Genomic DNA, 21,657 nt, shown 5'->3' with positions numbered 1-21,657 from the left:
GGTTTCAGCAAATGGTGCGCAGAGATCGTGCGGTGATAAAGAGAGGGGATGCCATTGAAAGAGGAAATGAAAGATTCGAAAAGCGAGATTTAAGTATTTTCGCTGACTTCCTTTCAATAGTTTCCTTCCCACAATCACTCCCATCACTTTTTGAATAGCTGTCCACGTGGCTCGCTTTCGTTTAGAAAGTCAACTAGTCCCGACTTTTTTTCTTTACTTTCTCATTTCCACTTGATGCACTAAATGTCTCTAAGCTTCGGAATCACTTCGCAGACGTAGTGACCAATCACAACCAAACTTTAAATTTTCCATGTCTTTCTCTTTTACCCGCGCCTCCCCTCCCTTCCCGTTTTGTTGTGTTACTTCCCACTACTCTTTGCAAGTGTATTTCGTCTCCGCCATTGTGCACGTGTGAAAGAAAACAGAGGAAAATAGAGCGCGCGCCACTTTCACAGGTTTGTTCTTCATCAGCGTGACCCAGCGATATTTCTGAAGGTGAAATGTTGTTAACTTGCCTCAACTTTTTTTGCTTGTCGCAGCCAGGAGGCGGAATGAGGAGGCGTTTTGTTTGACGACCTCGGCCTGCACCTGTAGTCGTCCAGAATAAGGTAAAGCGCGTGTTTGATTGCTTAGCAGTTTAACTTAATAACTACTAGACCAGTTAATGAAAAAGGAAATTATCGTTGCATATGTGTACATAAGAGTTTCCTTTGCCTTCGTAGAGGTACATTTACCTGCTTACCAACAGTGTTATGGTAGGGGATAGGGGGTAGGGGGTGGGGACTCCGCATTCAAAATTAATCTTTCTACGATAAGCTTAAGCTTAAGTTAACGTACCTTCGGCTTACCTAATAAATAAAAGTCGTTAAGTGATAAATACATTGTACCAGCTCAAATATGTTTTCTGATTGGAGGAGAACATGTCACGTGTCGCGGGTTAAAACTCACCAACTCCCTTGGGAAACAACAACTTGAACGTGATCAGGTCTTGCTCCTTGAAACTGCGGCAAATTTATGTGCCAGCCAGCATCAGGCAAACAATTTTTTTGCAGTTTTTCTTTCTATTTTTGGGTTGGAAGGTATAACAGAACACTCAATGACTGGCCCCGTGGGAAACGGTGAGTTTTGTTTCCCTTCGACCTCAATGTTCCTCTTGGCTTCACCTCGGGGAACATTGAGGGTCTCGGGAAAGCAAAACTCATTGTTTTTCTTGGGGTCAGTCATTAAGTGCTTAATAAATCCATTATGGGAAAAAATAATTTTGAGTCCAGCATGTTTGGGTGTGACAGAAACTAACAGTTTGCGGTACTTTAAAACCAATGATTGAATATCAGTTTTACGAAGGTTACAGTAGGAAGGACGTTTCAAATTATCAGAACACTGAATTTGACAAAAAGTAATTTTTAAACTTAGCAACCCAATAATATCATTTTTGAACAGAGCAACAAAACAATTTCCAATTCAGAGTCAGGAAACAAAACATTTATACCAAGTGATGAGAATAATAATATTATTTTGAGCTTAGCCGAACGCCACCCTGCATGAAATTATTTCGTGCAGAGTGACTTTCCGCTTAACTCAAAACCTCTTGTTCTGATTGTTCAAGAAGCACCAAGATGTTGGGCAATTTCCTGGGGCATGAATTTTTTTTCACCTTAAGGTTGTGCATGACTTTTTTTGGTGTGCATTATAGTTTGTGCATTGATTATTTTAACATCAAAAAATTGGTTAGTAGAAAGTTCTTAATGCTCAATTTTTTTTCATAGCTCAACTTGCACGATTTTTTTTCAGCACTTTTGCTGTGCAGGAATTTTTTTTTTGTAATTGCCCAACGCTCCATCAAAAAAGTAATGGTCCATCCTTAATAATATTGTTTTGAGCTTAACTGAAAAGTCACTGTGTGTAAAATTATTTCATGCAGAGTAACTTTTTTTATTAAGGTATCAGTATAACCCAAATGACCATCAGCGCTGCTTTATGGTTGGACGTTTGATGCAAACCCCAGTAAAGTATATAATTATTTTCTGAAAGCTTATGAATTGTAGATTACGAAGGTATATTCATTAAAATAAAAATAATTAACTAAAGGCTTTCCGAATGTAGTGCCTTATTTCCTAAAGTACAGAGGTTTACTAATCAAGTTTGTTTCCAATTTGATTTGAGTGGGAGGACGCAATCAACATCGCTATGTGTGGTTTTCTGTTGGCTGAGGAACGAAAGAAGCAGAAAACGTTTTTCTCACACACAGCTGGGAGTCTGGGTACAGGTGTACGGGGGGTTTCAGGTCACATGGCCTGTGTAAGGTTTCAGTTTTTGTTTTGCCATCCACTGTTGCCTGACATGCCCCACCCACCCACCCGTGAAGTACTTGTAGAATGTGTTAAGTTGAGGTGAAATTATTCTCTAGCCATTTTTTGTGTCATTGTAAGACAATTATGTTCTTATGTTAATTAAGGTCAGGCTGTGTGGTTCGGCTTGGCATGGCTCCCAGCGGTGTGTGAGAGGTCTTCTTGACACCTTTTTCTATAAAGCAGTTAAACTTTGAGAGTTGATAAAACATGCATTATATTCACTAAAATAGTCAGAACTTTCAAAAGAAGCCAAAAGTAAAACCTCACTGACACCGTTTTTTTGCGTGATTTTGGGCAATGTTTCCTCCAAGTTTCAGTGAAAAACATTGAAAACTTGCCAGAAACGAACTTAAAATGTGCTCTTCACTTGCTGAAATTTTTGTTTCGAGATACAAAGGAAAATATACTTTGGGGCGTTCTTCTGGTGTAATGAGATAATTAGTACAAAACATGTGATAATAATGACATGTTTATTGATAAAGCGAAGACTCATTTTACTTTAACAATATCTAGCTCATATCAGTTACAAAGGAGTCTCAAATGTTGCCTCCAGCAGGAAATATCCTTTGCAAGATCTGAATAAAATAATTTTCGTTTCTGTTTCTTCCTTTTGATTTTGAAAACACCTTAGCTTAGAGATGCTGTAGACAACAAAAGAGCACATTCATAAACAATGTGTGTAATGGCCATGAGAATGTGATACTGATTGAACTGACATGTTACTGTGAAACGGCGAAAGCACCAATGAAGTAATGCTTAGAGAATGTCAAACATCTTCCTCATCCAGTGCAAGCAACTTCTCCTGCTCAAAGCAGGATCAAACCTTTGTTACTAGAAGCTATTGTAACGTATCAGCCCAATTCTGATTGAATGTCTTTGAAACCTTCCCCCGGCCTTTTCCTCTGTGGTGCTTCTTCACACTTGCAAATGGAAAGGAACGTTTACGTTTCTTCAATGACAGATTTATGTTTAATTCAACAATCTACAAATGTAGAACACTCCGAACAGCTTGTCGACAAACAAATGTTTGACAGTTGTACATACACGGCAATTGGTCATGCAACCTTTTAATGCAAAGAAATGCTTTTCATTCATAACTTTGCTTTATAGAATCAATCTTTTTTTATGGAAATTTTTTTCAATGAAAGATCGCAATGAGATCTATCTGAAAAAGCAAAAAAACATTTTTTTTTGAAAAGTGGTCAATTTTGGGGTATACTGATACCTTAACTCAAAACCTCTTGTTCTCATTGTTCAGCAAGCACTGAGTTGCTGGTTCAACTTCAGGTTGAAGTTGTTATGCTGGTAAAGTCCTTTTTGTGTACTTTCCTTTTCTTTGATCTTTTTAAAAGGCATGTCTTAGAACAGTGAGTATACTTTAGTTCTTTTCCCCCAGGTGGCTGATGGGGCCAGATTGGGTAAATCCTTTAACTATATACTCAGATTTTTGGTGTAAACCCTAGGGCAGATCTAGGGGGATTCAGGAGGTTCAGTTGATCCCCCTAAATTAAAAAAAAAAACAATGAGACATAATAACACTCTGACTTGGCCTGAGAATGCTGGAAATCCCATTTCCAAGGAAGGATATCCCCGGACCCCCCTGCCTACAGGGGACTGCCCTTGGTGGTCCATATCTTGAACCCCCTTCTCTAAAATCCTGTATCTGCTCCAGAAACCCAAACACTGTGGAGATACAGCATATTATGTTTATCTGTACGAACTCTCAATGTTTTCTTGGCAGCTTGTTAGTAGAATTAGAATTTTTGCTTTAGTGGCAACTAATAGGGGACTTTAATCTTGTATTTCAGAAGAAATGTCAACAGGAAAGAAAATGGATCAAAACCTTGACAATAAGGATGATGTAGAACTAGTCCATGGCAGGTAAGCAAAGTAAATAACAACTCTTGATTAATCAAATAAGTGATTGTTGGTCTTTTTCATGACTTCCAAAAATGTTCCCTCAAAATGATAATTCATGATTCCAGAAAATATCGATAGCTGTACCACGGGTGGCTTTTGGGAATTCTGAGAGCAAGGGGGGTTCTTTGAACTGGAAATCCAAAGGCATGGGAGGTACTTATGATTGGAATTCTGAGGGCATGGGGGGTTTTGTAGAGGGGACAGACCAGAATGTGAAATCACAAATGAACTGCCAACACTGTTGACTACTGCGGAAAACAAGATGTGTTCACGTTCATTTAGAGACGAAAAGCAATAAAATCTGGATCATACAGTGGTCTCAATAATACATGCTATGAAATCAGCATAGTGACGGTTTACATGTATGAGAGAAAATAGTTATTTGAAGGATGGATATTTCCATCACAAATGAAAGGTGTATTTTAAACAAAATGTAAACTTGTCTAGTTGATTTCATAGCATGTATTATTGAGACATAAAGAGGATGATTATGAGTATCACAAGAATCGGGCTTTTGAGTCACTCGAGAGCCTGTCGACACTGATACGCTGACCATCGCCTCTCCGAGACGAGGATGCCAACATGATGGACTCATGAATAGACTGATTGACTGACAGGTTGACTGTAAGACTAACTTATTGACTAACTAATTTACAGACTGGTGAGTTGAGTACTACTTGGCCCAAGATTAACTTCCCCTAAGCTACATTTAGCCACATTGCAAGCCTGCAAATAACAGTCGGTCATTGGACAATTGTCTGGTAAATTTGAGGTTTTGACAGGGAAAAGCTTAGCCTGGTCCAACGCTCTGGCCACGCATTTCTGCTACAATGAAAATGTTTCAACTAGCAATTTGTGGCCAAATATGGAATAAGTTATATAATATAGGCTCGATTACCAGCCGCTGTTCGGGAAAGGAGCCCGCACTCCTCCCCTGAACTCACGGCTGGACTCGTGGACTGCACATTGTTACTTTCAACCAATAAGAAATCTGCCTGCCTGAATCGAGCAGGCTGCATAAATTAGCTTTCTCACAGTAGCAAAAAAGTTGTGTGATATGAAGTGCGATCGCATTAGTGGGACATTTAACTAAATACCATCAACTAATGAAATCTTGCCTGATCTAAACCATAGTGGCATATACAACACGCAAAATAGTCAACAGCCTCATGCGTTAGAATCTATATTTGAATCATGTGGTGCCAGAATGTCAGATAACGAACAAAGTCAACGAAGAGAGGGATAAACGCAAACATCGATCTCAAGAAACAAAACACTCAGTCGGACTGATGTGCACGGCAGTCTTCTTGAGGGGAAGCGACACCAGTCTCTGGCGAAGCCAGACAAAATTAATTTTTTAAATGAGCCGAAGCAAAGCGAACTAGCAAAACATAAACATGGTGTCAACACCACGCACACCATACAACATCATGTGCGTGACCTTTGACATGACAGTTGCTACACCATAGTCAAACAGCTCTGCTCTACTCTTCTATAGAACACAACATGTAATGTCCTTCCCCAACAATAATGTGAAACAAAATAGGTTGGAGGGCCAAAATTAAAAGAAGTTGCGAAAACGCCACAAATTTTAGCCGTAGGCGTCATGTGGGCCTGCCTATGATTGTCATCAGGTGACATTTCCGGCCACCTGAAGCACCGCAAGAATTAAATTATGAATTTACGTCACAGACATGCTTTGTTGCTCACGCGTCCAGCCGTCTCTTCTCGGGGAGGAACGTAGACCTGACTCGAGAAAACGGCAGAAATTGAGCCTATATATAATACTGCCACACAATTAACTACACAGAAAAGTTTGTTATCAGTTTCATTTTTATTCCATTTTATCATGTGCAATGCGTTGTCTCTAATGTCATGTTGAATTGTAAAAGACACCACATCAGCACCACTATTCCGGCTACGTGTTAACTTACGCTTGCGGTGGTGTCATGAAAGATTGTGAAGCCCCATTTTGTCTGAATTACATTCGTCTGAAAAACTACGAAAATCTTAGGTCTTATGTTGTTGTTTGTTATCTGCAAGTGTTGTGGAATTAATTTTCAGTTGTAATTTGACCCCAATAAAATATTATGCAAATTGAATACACAGCCCAAGTTCTCACGTTTCATTTATCGACTTTATCTGAATGCAATTGCTTTCAAAACTTTAAAACCTCTAAAACGTAACCAAATGTTTTTTCTGGTCCGTATGATCAAAAATCAGCTTTAAAGCTCTTCATAGTTTTTTTTACATCTGTGGTTCAAATATAGTTTCCATAGCACAGACAAGTTTTGTGAAACGCTGTGGCTAAATGACCGGCAGCTGGTCAAGGTTTTCAAATCACTAAATGACCAGCAGTCTGTTATTTTTCTCAAATTTAAGGAATCAAAGGAACCCATCCAATTCAAACTATCATATGTCGATTAAGAACTGCCAAGTGATCCAGAAGAACTGTATAGATTGCAAGTATAACGCTTAGTTTATGCTCGGCTCAGAGAGCGAGACCATGGTTTGTGACACTTGGAACTTTTTTAGGTCAACTCCTGGTCAAGGTTTTCAAATCACTAAATGACCAGCAGTCTGATATTTTTCTCAAATGTTAAGGAATCGAAGGAACCCATCCAATTCAAACTATCATATGTCGATTAAGAACTGCCAATGGATTCAGAAGAGCTGTATACATCGCAAGTCCATGACCGGCAGTCTGATATTTTTCCCAAATTTAAGGAATGAATGAGTTGCCAGTAATTGGATACCCGTGTTTGCATGAAGAACTCTGGGATCGTTAGGGGGCAAACATTGCTAGTCGCTAGAAGAAAATGTATGGCAAAAAGTTGTTTCGAGGTACAAGAAAATAAATTTTGAGAGATATCAACGCTTTTTCGCCGTCGTTTTTATCACGAATGGATTTTGGCAATGTTGATATGTGGAATATGTAAGTTTTTGTTTGAATAACCATGAAATATGTGACAAAATCTACCGATAAACTCTGTTGCTTGCGTGAGGTTTATTGTGAAATTTACATCACGTAATGGTCTGAAAATATTACAAAATTAATTAGGTATAAATCGAGGGGAAATAACCCAGTAAAGCTTTTTAAGTTGTGCACAGGCTACTTTTGGCTTATTTGAAAGCACAGTCATACAATTTTACTGGAAATAAGCCCGCTGGCGATCATTGTGCTGTCTGGAGTTGATTTACTGACAAATGAGTCAGCGCAACTCATGCTGTGTGGCTACTGTGTTACTCAAAGCCTTTGTTTTGCTTTTACAAGCACGTATTTCAGTGATTTTCCTTTTCTATAACAGATCGAGGATGGCTCCTTGAATATATCTCTGAGTATTTGTATTTAAAAGTGCCATTTGTGCGTGATTGTGCTTTCCAAAGTTTGGTCTTGACGGTTGAGTGAAATTGCCCGACACAAAGGGTAGTAGTTCCTTCTGCAATTTTCGATTTCTGTTTTAGAGCTTCTTTTCTGTCTTTACATTTAACTTCTCGGAGGGTCTTTTCTACCATTTGCTCTGGGTAGCCTCTCGAGATCAGGCGTGTATTGAAATTTTCAATATTCTCTTCAATGTATTTCACAATAAACCTCACGCAAGCAAAGGGAGTTTATCGGTAAATTTTATCACTTATTTCATGGTTATTCAAACAAAAACTTACATTTTCCACTTATCAACTTTGCCAAAATCCATTTGCGATAAAACAACGGCGAAAAAGCGTTGATCTGTCCCCAAAACCATGTGTTTGGGTGTCGAAACAACTTTTCACTATACATTTCCTTCTAGCGACTTGCAATGTCTGCCCCCTGACAATCCCAGAGTTCTTTGTGCAAACACGGGTATCTGATTACTGGCAACTCATTCATTGAAGGAATCCATCCAATTCAAACTATCATATGTCGATTAAGAACTGCCAAGTGATCCAGAAGAGATGAATAAAATCTAAGTGTCTCAAACATCTCTGAGCCCAACGTAAACCAAGAGTTAGACTTTTGATCTACAAGAAACTGCAAGATCGCTTCACAGTTCTTATTCGAAATATAATAATTTGTATATGATCGGTTCACTCAATTCCCTAAACTCGGACTGCCGGTCATTTAGTAATTGAAAACCGTGACCAGCAGTCGATCTAAAAAAAACGTAAGTGTCACAAACCATGGTTTTGCTATGTGAGCTGAGCGTGAACCAAGCGTTAGACTTGTGATCTATACAGCTCTTCTGAATCCCTTGGCAGTAATCTTAATCGACATATGATAGTTTGAATTAGATGGGTTCCTTTGACTCCTTAACATTTGAGAAAAATATCAGACTGCTGGTCATTTAGTGATTTGAAAACCTTGACCGGCAGTCGACCTTAAAAAAAATTGTAAGTGTCACAAACCATGGTCTCGCTCTCTGAGCCGAGTGCAAACTAAGCGTAAAACTTGCGATCTATACAGCTCTTCTGGATGGCTTGGCAGTTCTTAATCGACATATGATAGTTTGAATTGGATGGGTTCCTTTGATTCCTTAAATTTGAGAAAAATATCAGACTGCCGGTCATTTAGTGATTTGAAAACCTTGACCGTCATTTAGCTACAGCATTTGTAAAAAACGTGAATGTACAAATTAGTCACGCTTTCTAGTCAGGACCACTTCAAATGCCAATTTCATCTATTATTCAATTGACCCCGAATAGAATTTTTAGGGGAAACTTGCTTTCAGAAAAAGTCAAAGAATTCATTTCAGCCAAGTCTCTGAATGTTATTGTGAGTTTTTATACTGACAAGCTATCCATGTGGGAGATCATTTCATCATTTTTCCCTTAGTTTTCCTTGGACGTTGTAGGAAACTTGATAAACAAGAAAATATGGAGTACACGTGTGATCAAGTGGGAAGTGAGTGAAGGCAAACTAGGGGTACCAACGTTTGTAAATTTGTCAATTTTCAATGGGTAAGAATAATACCTGACTTATGTAAAGGTCTCCTTTCTGGTGCTAGCTAGTATCGATTTTCCACTCCGTTGACTTTACTTTTGAGCCATTTGAATTTGCAACCAACATTTTGGTGAAGGGTCTACAATGAAATGCCAACATGTCTCAAATGTCTCTTATTCTTAACTTGTAATGACAAGAAAAATTTTGTCGGACTAGACTGGCTTTTCGTCAGGTCAAAACTTGTCCTTGGCCTGACAAATGATCTGCTTATAGACAAAAATTATTTGCAGGCTTGACATTGAAATCTCAAAATATCAAAGTGTTCAAGGTTTCCTGACTTTCACAGTTAAATTAAGTTTTTATCTAAAAAAAACTTGTGTAATAAATGATTTGCGCAGGCTTGTGATGTTTAGGGGTGGACCATCAACTTAAGAGACTGGAAATTTCCACTAACATCCCATCAATACCTCATTAATTTTTCATACTCTTGCTCCCTTGAATGCACTGCTCTAATCTTTGATTACTACTCGTTTATGGATAGAGTAGCTGCATGAGTAAAATAGAGGTTTCAAAGGAGTGGCACATTGACACACTTCAATATTGACACAAAATCCAAAACAGGCAAATAATGTAAAACAGAGACTTGTACGCAAACGTAAGCACTACACTTGTTTAATGTTTGAGGCAAAAAATTCTCAGTGTTCTATCTTGTATGAAACTGCAGTGCAAGTAACTTTTTAAACCTGCTCTGGGTTATTATACTTCCAGATGGGAACTTTACTTTGTCTCAGACCAATACCTTGGCCTGTATTTTTGTATCTAAACGTTGCTTATGTAAGATTTACAAACATTTACCACATGAGTTGATTACTGAGTTAATTTTATCCTACTGGAAGCTATTACAAATGTCAATTGTCGTTAGTGATTAATGTGGTTGGGTTGTCCGTTATTTCTCCTCGTGCAGGCAGGCCCTTCATTTCAAAAAAAAAATGGTTGCCCAGTGAATTGTCAAATTTCAGTATTATCTCAAAAAAAAATACTACTGGTATTACCAGCTGAGGGCTTCTTTTGGATGGTAAAACGCAAGCAATTAATTAATAATTAATCAGTTGCTTGCATTTCACTATAGGGTTAGTCAGTCAGTCCATCAGTTATTGATGGACTGACTGACTGACTGATTGATTAAACAGATTTAGTAGTTGTCTTACTTACTGATGAACAGATGGACAAACGGATGGATAGACAGAGAGACTGTCATCTGAACATACATGTACCAGTTGACAAGTTTAAATGTCAAAACCAGTGTCTGAATCACTCACTGACTGATTGCCACCCCCCTCCCTTCCTGTAACTACATGTAATTGACAAGCGTTAATAAGATTATTTGATTAAGTCCCTTTTATAAATGGGATGTTTAGTAGATGGTAATAAGTGAACTTGTAAGTTAAGTTTGTAAGTTAAGCTTGCAAGTTAAGCTTAAGTAATAAATGTTGTTAAGCTTGTCACTGAGAGTAATTGTCACATTGTAATCTTGCTTCTCCAGATCAAATACCCACAAGGACAGTGTCTCACAGCCTCAAGCAGCAGTAGAACTTGCTCTATGTTCTATTTTGCAATTCAACCCTTAGGGAAGCCAGGTAAACAGCACTTGAATAAGCCAAGTTCTGCTCAGCTTTGTTGACCTCAGACATGCAATCAATTCTGCCTTGGTCTCATTTGCATAATGAATAAGAAGAGCTCTCATTTAAACAGTGCATTTTTCAAACCAATGGGAAATGAAATTGTTTTGCTTTTAAAGTATTCTTCAGCCAAATTGGTTCAAAGATTGCACTCAATATGGTTTGAATGTTTACTTGTGAAGAAAATTGTTGAACTTGATGGATGACTGTGAAGCTGAATTCACTAATTGGGCTACTGTAATGATCGACTGGTTGATTCACTTACAGGCTGATCTTTTGACCAAGGGATTCACTACATGTATATGTCAGACAAACTAAACTATTATCTGACTGATTTTTACATGATTTACTCCATGATGGACATACAGCGGAATCCTGATTTTTTGAACTTCCAGGGGAAACAAAAACTGGTTTGAAAAATTGGAGATCTTGAGAAATCGGGGGTAAAATTACAGTGTTTGACTGAGGAGAGGGAAAGACTTTTGGTTCGAGTTATAGGGAGGTTTGAAAATATGATGGTTCCAGAAATTGGGATCGCGCTGTATTGACAAAGTGATTGAGTACTGAACTGATTGATGAACAAAATGAAAAACAGTCTACATCTGAATTTAATTATTTACTATCACTCAAAAGCTAATGGGTGCATCAAGATTTTAAAATAAATTGTCAGATTAAATGCATCAAATTAAGAGATTGACAGGCTATTGATTGAAATTGATTGGTGCCTCACTGACTGGAAGTTGATGGATTGAATGACTAGAGATTGATTGATTGATTATCTGATTGTTTAATGGTTTTATTGAGAAACTGGCAAAGAAATAATTCGAGAGATTGAATCGGCAATTTTCACACAGACAGACAGACAGACTCACCAACTGATCAACAAACAAACAGATTCCTGATTAGCAAACTGACTCACAAACTACATAGACAGATATACTGGCGAACTGTTCGACCGGTTCATTAGTTGATGAGTTGGTCCCCTGATTGACACACTGACAGACAGCCACAAACCAATGGACCAAGGAACAGACCAGTGATTGGTGAACTGACTCACAAAGCAGATAGACAGATATACTCGCCAACCATTTAACCAGTTCATTAATAATTGATGAGCTGGTTGCCTGATTGACAGACAGACAGACCCAGCAAACGATCGACCAACAGACAGTCTAGTGATTGGTAAACTGACTCACAAACTAGATATAGACATATTCTGGCCAATTGTTTGACCAGTTCATTGATTGCTGAGTTGCACCTGACTGACAGACGGACAGACCCAGCAAACGATCGACCAACAGACAGTCTAGTGATTGGTAAACTGACTCACCAACTAGATATAGAAAGATATACTGGCCAACTGTTTGACCAGTTCCGTGATTGTTGAGTTGCACCTGACTGACAGACAGACCAACTATCAGAAAGACTGACCCATTTCCGATCAACCAGCAAAAAGACTACTGATTGGTAAGATGACTCATCAGCTAAATTTTAACTTCGGTTTTAAAAGAGAGCCTCTGTCTATTCATGTGCTCATGGGCTGTACTGTGCGGGGCTGTTTACAGCTTCTGCAAATGGTGTGATTTGGACACAGAACATTGCATGTCTGATTTATTTAATGCAGTTGAACCTCCCTTAGTGATCACCCTGTGAAAAGAAGCCATCTCGAGTCTCATATACGACTATGTTTTAAAGTTCCCAAAATTGTCTTACACAGCCAAGTTACTAACTTTTTGTAAGTAGTACAGTGGTGATGCAAAATTCATAGCTGGTCTCCTATGGGTGGTTCAGTTGTATCTTCAATTTATTTACTGTAAACCTTATGGGTACATTTTCCTTACCTCTCCTCCACTGAGTCGAATGTTATTGAAGTCTCGAAGAACGTACATTCAATTTTTCGTGTCGTCGAAATTTTTTACTTTTGCATCAAGTTCTTGAAAAAAAACGTCACTAGATGTCATTTGATTAAAATATTGTTTTTCTGTATCTCCTTCATCAAGCAACTGTAGACGGAATGAGGAAAGATCGCTTTTTTTTGGAACCTATTTTTGCAAGTCTGTTCGGAAAAAAAGAAAAGAACTTTAAAGAAATTTTTTAGTTATTAATTAGCGTTTCTTTTCAGTTGATTTCGGGTGTTTTTATAACCGCCGATAAACGGCCTTTCCCACAATTATTTTGATCTATTGAAGTGCATAAAGAATTACACGGTGCGTGCAAACAGCATTTGTTTTTACTAGTTGTTTTGCATAAATTTAAATTGCAGGTGTCACTACAGTTTTGCTGTAATCTGGAATGAATTTCTTCATGTTAAGCAGTTCAAAAATTGCGGAATTGAAATTGCACTCTAGAAATTTGAGCGTCAAGTTGAAAGGTTGGTTATCATACAGTTGCTGGAATTGTTTCATTTTGAGCGCTTAATTTATCGTGTGCACAACAAATTTCTTTCGGAACGTTTTTTCTTTGATTTATGAGCGAACATAAGCAGGACAAACAACAAAAAATATTCAGTTCGTATCCGGCTTTAAATTTTTTCAATTTTACCGGCGATTATTTGGAAACCGGTTTTTAAAAGGAAGCCCAGTGGAGAGGTATTGGAAAACGTTCTCAAACCAGTTCAAGAAGGATGAACATTTTATTTCTCCTTACCGTGTCAATATATTTCCAAGTAGACGAGTGATAAGAGTGCTTGCGATACTGTCTTGATGTACAACCAAATTCTCATAACATCAGAAAAACGTCGGGAATTATCAAGGAGAAATAATGTGTTCAGCTTGGGACATATATAGGTGTTTACAGTAAATGTTGAGGTCTCGTTCAAACTTAACGGTGCGCTTGTAGACTGGTTTTAGTAAACGGTTTGTTTCTGTTCCAATGTACGCCACAGATATGTTTAAAATTTAATTTAGAATCTTAAACAACTCGGTACGCGGCTTTTCTAAGGGTCGTCACGCAACCAGACGCGACACCATGTCACGCTTTTTTTCTTTGCGTGACGACCTCAAGAAGGGTTGTATGTGAAGAAAAAACTAAAATAGTCGGCAAGAAATGCTAAAAAGACGTATCTGTGGCGTACTTTGACATGAGAAACGAACTGTTTACTGAAACCAAGTGCCAATCGCACTGCATAGTTTTCTCAAGACCTCTCCACAACTTGGCTTATTCCAGAGAGTTTATCTGGTTCCCTCAAACGGTTGGATTGCAAAATAAAACAAAACGGGAGAGAAGATAACAATATTTTATTGAAATAAAATTGTCTCTGTTGTCCATGACTTTTCTGAAAAAAAATAAAAGAAAAAAACCAAAAAAAAAACTAGCCAAACTCGCCCCTGCTTTTGGGTTGCTTCCACTCTGCTTATCCGAGTCGATGTTGTTTCTTTAGTCCTCATTTAATATTCCAACTTTGAAATCCTGCTCTGTTTTATCTGACCCCTTCATCCCAGCCGGGCACAGTTAAACACTTGGAAGAGTTGACAGTTTGCTCCCAAGTGGGATGGACAGCGTAAAGGAAAGTGAGAGTTTGCTCCCCATGCCTCCGGGGTCTCAATCTTAATTTGTCACAATACCACACTCGAGTAATTTTGGAATTAATAAGTTGGAAATAAATTAAATGCCAAATTCGTAATTTGACGGAAGATGCTAATTCGCAAGTCAATGCATCGAAAAAAGTAATGATTTGCCAGAGTGCCAAGATATTAAATAAGCTCGCCCTCCCGGAATATTTTGGATGAAAACCTTTTTAACATTGGAAATTTCCGCAACCTGGACAAGAAAAACCGAAGCGCTAAAGTATGGCGCTCAATTTCAGTGCATCACCGTTGAAATCAAGGAAAGAATTGGACACAGAATCCGCCAGTCTGACCTCCCGACCAAACCACCGACCGACCGTCATTCCACAAACTTCACCAAAGAGCACAAGTCACTAAAAGTCTCTCACCTGTGAAACTACTGCGGTCAGGTTTCTCTTTAAATTTGGATGAAAGAAATCGGTGATTTAAATAAATTAATATAGTGCGAAGGTTTTAGTTATTTTATCTTATTCAGCTTGTTGTTTGTTGTCCCATTGCACATCACGTGATGTGACCCTGGAGAGTTGTTTTTGTCGAATGCAAATCATTCCAGTGCGAATGAGTAAAAAATTTTAGAAAGACAAAAGAGCAATTCTCCAGAGAACATCCGTGATCTGAAACCGGCAATTAACATACGAAGCTGAACGGGTCTTGTTATAAAAATAAATGAAACTAGTAAAAGAGTATGCCGAATTGCTACTGAGAGCATTTGGCAGTAAGTAAAAGTCTTAAGTTCAAGCGCGCGAAATATATTTTTAAAGGCTAAAAAATAGGAATTTATTGATTAATTTTTGCTGTAGATGTTTATTTAATTAGCTGAAATTTCGACTTAATAATGGAAAAAATCCAGCCGACTCTATCATTTTTGTTGTAGTACGAAAGGAAGCTAACAATAAGTTATTTTAGGTTACAATAGTTCATAATATTAATATTTACAAAATTCCCATTGCAAGAAAATGTAGCGTCCTACGCAGCCGTGACTTGCGCTATCACGCAACTTCTCTGCTGAAAAATGCGTGACTATCCAAAAAAACTGCCACAAAGTAGCATGAATTTAAGTGATTTTAATGAATTTTATAACAAAAGGAAGGAAACCCATGGAAAAAATTTAACCTGGCTAAAAAGGAAATGAGATAATTTGGTTTTATCAACTGGGTTGATAATGTGAATTGGCCACCGTAAAGAGATTCAAAGGCTGACGTTTCGAGCGTTAGCCCTTCGTCGGAGCGAATCCTTCGCTTCGCTCCGACGAAGAGCTACCGCTCGAAACGTCAGCTTTCGAATCTCTTTACGGTGGCCAATTCACATTATCAACCCAGTTGATAAAACCAAATTATCTTGTTATACTCCCCACCGACGCAGCACCACAGTCTCTTTAGAAACTTACCCCCTCTAAAAAGGAAATGTTCATGATTGCAAATTTTAATTGTTATTGAAAAAGTAAATTTAAGTATTAAGGAACGCTATATAGATTTGATTTATACTTAAATAAGTTCTAATTTTCGTCCAAAATTCAAAGACAAAAAAATTGTTGAAGAAAGTAAATCAAAGTGCTTAAAATAATAATCAATGCCAGATGTTTCAGAATCACCCTTCGACAATAGGTTGATTAACCGTTACATGAAACGCTGCCGTAGTATTTAACAGTCAGCCAGGCTATCAATGAAGGGTTATTCCTCAAACAACTAGCTGATTGCCAAAAAGAAAATTGTACTCTCGGAGCTTTAGGGACTCTGAGCTCCAGCTTCGAGAACTAAGGTTTCTGGGACTGTCTTGGTAACCAACGTGAGCTATGATTCGTTGATGATCACCAAGACAACCATTGACCAATCACAGCTCATGTCTGGCTACCAACACAATTCCAGAAACCTTAGTGCCCAAAGCTGGTACTTAGTATCCCTAAAAGATATAGAGTGGCGTACAAATGAATATTATTCTTGAAGAATTAAAAACGGCTAAGTTAAATATTAGGTTAAGTGAAAGAGAAACTGAAAATACAGCTTCAAAATAATTTTTAAGTTGTGTGAAATGTTTTAATAAACAAAATTTCAAAATTAAGAGAAAACTTATGAAAGAATGTGTTTTTGTTTTCAAAAAGATTTGATTTGTTTATAATTGGGCCTATAGGATTTAGGATATTAGAAATTTATCTTTTAAGTTTTAATTTTAAATTTAACTAAGAAAAGAAAGAAAACCTAAACCAGTAGCAACCCAATCAGAGAGACTCCAAGTGACCATAAGCTCAATTCGATGTCATTCGTGAAAATCCAATCAGGTCAGACCGATGAAATTCAGCGCCCTCCTCTGTCCATGCTTTCTCAAGAGATGTACCTTCCTTGAGCCCCACAATTCAGCACTCCTGTTTTACCTCCTTGGTTGCGGAACATTTCCTGATACATTGACTGCGAAAAAGCATCTTGCTAGGCCAAAAATGCCCAATTAATGGAGTGATATTGTGACAAATTAAGTGAAACCCTAAAGACATGAAAAGCAAACTCTCACCTTCCTTCACACTGTCCACCCCACTTGAGAGCAAATAGCCAACACTTCCAAGCGTCCAACTATCCCCAGCTTGAATTACAGGATCAGATAAAATTTCCCAGGATTTCTCAGTTGGAATATATCAGAGGACATCAGAAACACACACCTTCTCAGAGGCAGAGCTTCCGCAACCCAGCAGGGACGTTGATTGGCTAGATTTGTGTCTTGGTGTGTGTGCCACCTTCTGTCCTGGAATTAAATAATCACCTAACAACTAAAAAGTAGATATGTGCAAGCTCGCTAGCAAATTATAAATAAAGTACTAAACGAAAAAATTGGCTGTTTCTTGGTGATAAAAGTAAGAAACTAAACAAGGTTTAAAACTTGATCTAGCCTGTTGATAGGCTGTGCTCAGGGTACTGAGCTGAAAAATCCTACAAGCTTTTTTTTTACTTTTCTTTTTTAAAAAACAGTCATTGAAAAACCCAAGAGTGTTGAAAACGTTTAAAGGAAGTCTAGGACACCCTACGAAATATAAGGACTTCTAGCACCAAGAAAGAACCTTATCTTACAAAAAGCAAATAAACATAAATTAACTTTATCAACAGTCTGCATTAAGTAGATCTTAAGTACTGAGGAGCATCCAGAATTTTTTTTAGATTGACATAAAACAAAAACAACAACAAAAAACTAGTTTTAAAAGTAATAATGCAGACTGTTGATCTACCTTCCTTTAACCTGAACATTGCACTATTACTATTATTGGTCAGGAAAATTAAAATAAAACATGAGATGAAAACAAGACTTTGGAAACTGAGGATAGCCTTATTCCAACAAAGGCTGTAAGTACCTAATGAAAAGAAATTTTGCTTAATTTTAAATAGCTCTTTTCCATCTACGTTTGTTTTTTCTCTTTTTCATATCATTGCCACTCTAAAACTTTTCCACAAGGAAGTGGTATTTTTTTTGTGGTTTAGGCTAAAAAAAAGTGTATTAATGAAAATTCTGGTAAGTCTTCACAGCAATAAATGTAGTCAAGAACATGAGGAAATTGAGGGGCAACGATAAGATTGACGGTACCTTGCTAATAGTTGCAACTAAGTTTTTAGAGTTAAAAATAAGTACTTTTCACTTCTATAGTTAAAGGTCTGCTAATGAGCTTGCAGATTCCCCTTTACTTAATTTAAACAAAGGAAGCACTAATAAAAGTTTTTGTTTTTTTAAAAAAAGGACGATAAATTGCTAATATGAAATGCTGTATTTTGAAGTAGCCTGATAGTAAATGGATGTCATTTTGCACCTCACAAGCTGTAGTCATGACAACTGATCATGGAATGTAAAATGACGTCAGCTTACCCAGGCCAAATTTTGGAAGTGAAATAATTTTAATCCAAACTGTGTATAAATTGTGAATGAAAAATACTTGAGTGACTCTCTCATGAACATACAATTTATATTGGAAAATGACTGCTTCCCTTATTCTTAGCCTGTTATCAAACCACCATTCCCGAATAAAAATACCGAGGAGGAACAAATTAGGTGTCCTCTACACATGCATGCTAACTGTGCTGAGGCTGTCCAATCTCAGAATTGCCAATTTTGTAACGAAATTCTGAAAATTAATCAATGACCTTGTCCTGGGGCAGCAATACTGCATGCATAAGAAAAGCTCTACTCAAGACTCTTGTGTTGAGACCTTCAACCCTAATTTATATTGAACAAACAAGTGCAAGAGTAAGATTTGACAATGGAATCAAATTATCCAAATAATTGGATATATTTCTTGATTAAATGGTTCATTGGTTGGAGTCAGAATGTTTGCTGCTGCATGTAGCTCTCTCACTAATATGCATTCAACAGAAAAAATAGCTTTGAAAAGAGATATATTATTTACTGGCCAGGAGGTCTGTATGGGAAAAACTGTGCCAGAGGTTGTGTTGAGCACAATCTGAGGCCCAAGGCCTTGGGCTGACTCGAGACAACTTGCACAGTTTTTCCCTATACTGACCGACCTAGGCTGACAAATAATGTATTTACATTTTTCTTACTTCATTTGGTCTTTATGGAACCTTGGAGTCCTTGGAAAAGTGTTTTGCAAAAAAGGTTCATGTGTACCTGTTCTGTACCTAGTGTTGTTCAAAGTTGTTATAACAACTGAAATAAAACTACCAAAGAAAGAAGTCAAAATCTAGAGCAATCATCCATACTTTTGTTTGAATAAACGTACTATGTAAAGCATTTTTGCAGTAGAGTATTTCCCTTCAGTTGGCTCTCTATAATTCCATGCCAATTTTAACCCCCATCTAAGCAATCTGACTGATTTACAAGCAGCAAAATCTTCGCAGAATGTAAGCTGTTTACCAATTTATTTTGGCTTGCTTTTCAAAAGGTAAACTCATTGGACTTGATAATGTTTAATACTTTGATCTTCAAAGAAGTTTGTCAAACAATTGGCTAAGGGAAAACAAACCCTGTAAAATGACTAATATTGTTTCAGCACAATAATTTGGAAGTTAAAACTGCAAGCTTAGAAGATTGAACATGAAACAGACTGGCATACAACAGGATGAACAGTACACTTAACCATAATTAATAAAATTTTGTTGACTTTCTCTACCAGCCTTTTTCGCAAGATGAAGACAATGGACCTTAGTGAGAATAACATAAGGCAAACAACAAAATATACACTAGACAATGAATGCTGTAGTGAGAATGACATACAGTAACAAAGACTCTAAATCAAACCAATGAACCAATTAATCACATACAGCTAGTTTGATGTTCAGTTCCAAACCAGAAAAGGCACTTGTTTGAACATTGGTGGCACACACACCTAACAATAGTATTAAACATAATGAGGTGGTGGGTTGCATTGGTGTATGATTTGCGCAGTTTTGGTAGTGTCTTAAGTTTTGGCTGTTGTGATACCTATTGTCTTAGTAGTAGATTTGAATGTCAGTGGCAGTCTTTTTGTTAGTTTGTTGACTGTTAAGTTTACGTTGAAGTACAGGGCCAGGTTGTTCCGAAGCCTGTTAATGCTAACCCAGGATTAAAAGTTAACTGAAGTATAAATTTTTCTTGCATACAAATGTTTTTCACTGCTTCTTTTTTGTGTATTTTGGGATAATTCAAACTCAAAACAGAAGACCAAACAATATACACAAAAAATCCCACCACAAAGTTACAAAACTCAATCAAAATTCTCGCTTATCCTGGGTTAGCTCAATTGGACTTTGAATAACCTGGCCCAGGTGTCAGGTCAGGTCAGGTCTTTGTAAGTGTGTTTGCCTTTACCAAGTGTGTCCATTTTGTTGTGGTAGTCAGTCACTCCCATAATGGCAGTAGAATGTGTTGTGTTGTTGGTCATTGTTAGCTGCTTTTCTTTAAATTTGTCTTTTGTTAAGTTCCTGAGAAGCATAGAGCCAGTCTTCAGAGTTGGGTAAAAGGTTGTTGGTAAGTTGAGGGTGATAAGTCTGGTCCTTGAAGCTGATTGGTCAGTTTCCAGTGTGGTTATTGACAGTCGGAATACAAAGTTAGTTTACTGTGACTGGCCAGTAGTTGTTGGTTTTAATGATTGTCAGTTAAATCCGTTGTTCTGTTTGAAGTTAACATTTGCTTTGCTGGTTTGTTGAGGTCATGAATAAGTCATTTGTAAGATGCAAGTAAGTGCGTGACGTGCAATGTTGGCAGTTTCAGTCATCTACATACACGCACAAGTATCGTTAGTCAGACAAGTTTGTGTTTGTTCAGTTGAAGTTATAGTTTGCTGATTGGTTTTTTTGAGGTCATAAACAAGTCATTTCTTGAGTGAAAGAAATGTAGTTGTTAGTATCAGTCCAGAAGTGTTTGTTCTAAAATGTTAGTGACTGTATGCTTTACAATTTGTATTTGTTTCCTACATTCCCTCCAAACCAATGCAAGCCACTTTGAAGAAACTAGCAAAAGGCTATCAAGCTAATGAAATAAGTAACTAACCTGAACGGGGGTTGTGGAACAACAGCTGGGTGAAAAACCTCCCCGTACGTCCACTTGCCCCTAGGAGGAAAACCCCGGGCCAGCTGTACCCCACGTTCAATGACCTCCCGGGCTAGGCCAATAATTAAAAAGTTAATTTATAACTACAAAACTATTCCTAAATCAAATTTGTTACATCTAAGTCTAGGTAAAATATTTTCATTTAACCAGATTGAGTATTTAGTAAGCTTACTGATCTGTGCGTACGTGTAGCATGAATATTTTGCACAAGTTTATTTTGTGCTTTGAGATCTTTAGCTTAGCTTGTAATGTAAAGCCTCAATAATTTCTGGGGGAAATGTGGAATCCATAATTTCATTTCTAATCACCAGAAAAACCAGAAAAAAGAAACAACTGAACAAAATGTTAGCCTTACGAACAGTTCATGCCACACATGGTATTCCTTATAAGTTACCAATAACGTAATTATTATATTATTTCCTAAAGGTGTAAGCCTCTGACTTTCAATTACCACCTCACAATAAATTTACCAGAAACCGTGTTGTCATTTGGTCATGGCTGCTTCAATCTTCAGGCACAATCCTTAATGTCTGGCCTGTTGTCCTTCTTCTGCTCTTGCCAAATCCACACTCTCTTGTGATGTTCCTTGTCAAACATTCTTTAATGAAACAACAAAATGGTTCATTGGTAAAAGTGAAGAACAGTTCCCAAAAGGTATTGTCATCTATCATCTATCATCTATCAGCCAACTGTCTACTGACTATTCT

General features: G+C 37.5%; 2 long non-coding RNA genes across 2 annotated transcripts in view; one reads left to right on the top strand and one right to left on the bottom strand.

Annotated features, from left to right (window-relative positions):
* The first annotated feature begins 354 nt into the window (after nucleotides 1-354).
* LOC149118398 (uncharacterized) lies at nucleotides 355-14,178 on the top strand. The gene is made up of 4 exons (XR_016208994.1): nucleotides 355-455; nucleotides 540-608; nucleotides 4,160-4,232; nucleotides 10,733-14,178. It is a non-coding gene; the product is annotated as an uncharacterized LOC149118398 (long non-coding RNA).
* LOC149118397 (uncharacterized) overlaps nucleotides 14,090-21,657 on the bottom strand; it is a 22,053-nt gene continuing 14,485 nt past the window's right edge. The window contains exon 3 of the long non-coding RNA XR_016208995.1: nucleotides 14,090-21,548. This is a non-coding gene — a long non-coding RNA (uncharacterized LOC149118397). The remainder of the gene's footprint in view (nucleotides 21,549-21,657) is intronic.

This window comes from Orbicella faveolata, unplaced genomic scaffold, assembly GCF_042242905.1.
Source record: "Orbicella faveolata isolate gen_17 unplaced genomic scaffold, um_ofav_v1 contig_1, whole genome shotgun sequence".
Classification (NCBI taxonomy): domain Eukaryota; kingdom Metazoa; phylum Cnidaria; class Anthozoa; order Scleractinia; family Merulinidae; genus Orbicella; species Orbicella faveolata.
Note: the sequence above shows the minus strand (reverse complement) of the source record. Positions and strands in the feature narration are given on the sequence as shown.